This window comes from Quercus suber, unplaced genomic scaffold (assembly GCF_002906115.3).
Source record: "Quercus suber isolate HL8 unplaced genomic scaffold, Cork oak 2.0 scaffold_532, whole genome shotgun sequence".
Taxonomy (NCBI): Eukaryota; Viridiplantae; Streptophyta; class Magnoliopsida; order Fagales; family Fagaceae; genus Quercus; species Quercus suber.
This window is the reverse complement of record NW_027069980.1, coordinates 70,996-74,465: the sequence shown is the minus strand read 5'-3', so window position 1 is coordinate 74,465 and position 3,470 is coordinate 70,996.

The following is a 3,470-nucleotide window of genomic DNA, read 5'->3' as shown; positions in this document are numbered from 1 at the left end:
TTTGAATAACCCCTTGTGATTAACCCTAATTAATTAATTAATTAGCCAAGTTATTAATTAATCAATTAATCATGCAATTGCGTGGAAGCACAAACAAATCACCAAAAACTAAATATGCAGCGGAAATTAAATAACACGGTGATTTGTTTACGAATGGGGAAAACCCTAACGGCAAAAACCCCACCGGGTAATTTTCAGGTCACCACTCCCAAAACTCCACTATTATCAAATCAAGTGGTTACAAGTAAAGGAATCCCAAGTACCTTACCAACCTACAGTTGAACCCTTACCCCAATACCCAATTGGACTTGATCTGTAGCGACAGTTCCCACCTTTGATTCACGGCTCCTAAGTACGTGACTAACCAATGCGCGAATCCCAGTACGCGACTTCAGAATACCAACTAAGGAAGAAAGGTTGGCTGCAAAGTTCTTCAGTTCATCATTTATGATGAATAGCAGGAAGATGCTTGGTTACAAAACCCTACGGTGCAAATACACAGCAACTTCTTAAGGAAGATGAACTAGGTCAAGAACTTCGTCTTTTGATCACAATTTGCTTGAACAGAGATTGCTCAATGATATTGCAAATTGTGTCGCACTTGATGGCTCTTAAAACAATCCTTTTATATGTTTAGGGTTAGAAGAAAAGAAGGCCCAAAATCATATTCATGGATCCCAAGAAAATCAGATTGGAAATCCGAATTTTTAAATCTCGACAGATAGCAGGTGTCGAGGTAGCTATCAAGAAGGTGTCGAGCTTTAAAAACTTTACACTTCAGCTTGCTTTTTCTTGGACAGACTTGATGACTTCAACACTTGACCTTGAAACCTTGTTTCTTGAAGTATTAAAAACACCTAGAACTACCCAATTACAAGTAGAGTGCGTTTTGTCAAAGGATTAGCCAATTTACATAAATAAGTGACATATGTTCTTAACAAGTGAAAACGTATATGTCCTAACAATCTCCCCCTTTGGCAATCCGTGACAAAACCACAACAAACAAATGAGCATATGAGAGAAGTCATAAATCACTCAACTCATATTCACTTGTTGAATACAATAAAATCTATCCTAACACAAACTCTTGAAAAACTTTGCAAGAAGAGAGTTTATGGCAAGTAGACTTTGAAAACCTGTATTTTTGAAACACTTTAAAAAACTTATCAAGGTATCTTGTGTGAAACAGAAATAAATAGATTGCATACAAGTATAAAGAACATGTGTATAAAGATAGAAAAGAAACAACACATGAAGAGAAAGGTGAAAGAAACATACATCCACATATATAGAAAATAAGTACAATGTATGTAAAATGGTCAAAGGACCTCATATACATGATCAATGTATCTAAAAGGTAAGAAAAGAAAAGATACATATAAAGCCTCACTACATCCCTCAGAAAAGTCAACACTCCCCCTATCAAAATGTCCTATACTAACTCTCCCCTAAGATGACTACTCTCATAACCCCAAAACTACTCCCCTTTTGTCACGAGTGACAAAGGGTAGAGTGTCATGTAGACATCTCATCGCAGAGCTAGCATCCCCATCATCATCATCATCATCATCATTCTCAGAATCTGAAACTGCTGGAGTAGGTGGTGAAGGAGTAGCCTCTGGAGCAAATCCACCCATGGTCGCTTGCCGTCGTGCAATACGACCAACACGAACATTCACCTGATACAACTCAGCAGAGAATGTATCAAGGCGAGTGTCCATGCACTGCAGCTGCGCCATAATATCTCCCAGAGATACATCGCTCGAAGAGGAAGAAAGAGCAGATATAGATGGAGTTGATCTAGATGGAGCCGAACAGGAGGGAGGAGTGGCATCCGGCTATCTCGACCTGAACTGCGCCTCACTACGTTTTACGGTAGCGGCATCTATGGCAGATATCTGTGTGAAGTGGTCGGACACAGGAAAGGGAATGGAAAAATGGCGTAGGATCCTCGTGATAGCGGAAGGAAAGATGAGCTTATCACGGGACGCCGAATCAAGATAAACATCTATGATAGACAGGATGAAGTGAGAAGGAAAGTTTATGGTAAGATGCTCTAGAAGTGATAGCAAAAATCGAGCACGAGGCTCTGTGATAGAGTTATAGTAAGAAAGAGGATGGAGAACAAAAGTCATCACTATGTTGATAAATTTAGGACCTTTAGAAAAAGGCCTACATGATGTGAACTGATGCTCACCCCAATCAGCAGAGCGCTAACAAAAGGCGGAGATGAGCTCATCTTTGGACACAGTCCTTAGACGCTCACAAGAAGGATAGTCAGGAAACTCTATCCTAGGAACCTTAAGCACATCCGCAACTAGCTGCAGTGTGACAGGGATGCACGTACCTCGAACGCGAGTGAAAAAGAGAGGTACTGAACAATCTATCCCGTGCATGTTGGAGTAGAACTCCTGTATCAGCACGAGAGGGCAAGTGACCGGGATGTCACACAGTGACCCCCATCCCCTACTGTGAATGACAGGGGGAAGGTTAGTATCGGCGAAGTCCGCCAGAATGACTTGGCGTTCCGAATGAACATCTCATCTAGAAAAGTTCTCCGAAAATGCCTTATGGGCATCTCCATCATGGAACTGAAGGTTAAGGGGAGCAGAATCAGAAGAAGTAGAAGCTCCAGAATGCAGAGGGTTCCGAGCAGGAGTGGATTTACGTTTGGGTGCCATAGACACTACTAACGTAAAAGAATGAGAGAGAGAGAGAGGAAAACACTCAGAAAAGTTCCCAAAACAGTTCAAATATGAAAAATATATTGAACAACAAGTACGTATGTGTAAAATGCCTTCCCCCCTAGATCGAGGGTTTTACATGGAGTCGCCACTTATTTAATTTAAAAGGGAAAATAAGAAAACCTCTAATAAAAAATAATACTTCTTTTGTATTAATGTATATTGCAATTTACATCAAATTTGTAACAACAATTTACAATGCTTTTTTGTCCTAGATACAATCTAAAAAAGTAAATTACATTGCTTTATTCCCTAGTTACAATCTAAAAAAAATGTAAAATTACAAGAGCATAGTCTATAACCCTTGATCTTGGTTTGGAGGCTAATTTACGAGATGGGAAGGGATTAAGCACCCATCTCGCCTGGTAAAACTGGTCTCCTAGGTTAAGGTGGCCAATGTCATGTCATGTCAAACAAATACAAACAATATGTCATATAAACATGGTAATTTGTAGAAATTGTAAACAAATATGTGCTAAGAGAATCAAACATAAAAAAGACACAAAAAATGAAACTTGTTAGATAACAATTTTAATGTAAAGAAAACATTAAAGTAATGGCATGTTCATCCAAGAAATCAATGTAAGCAAAGAATCCCTAGCCTAGACATGTTTATCTAAGCATGTGAGAAAAAGAAAACAATTTTATCATGTTATTTGTAATCAACATAATTGCAGAGAGAACCAAATAAAAATAAAACATTTGAGCATATTTGATCGTCCAAAC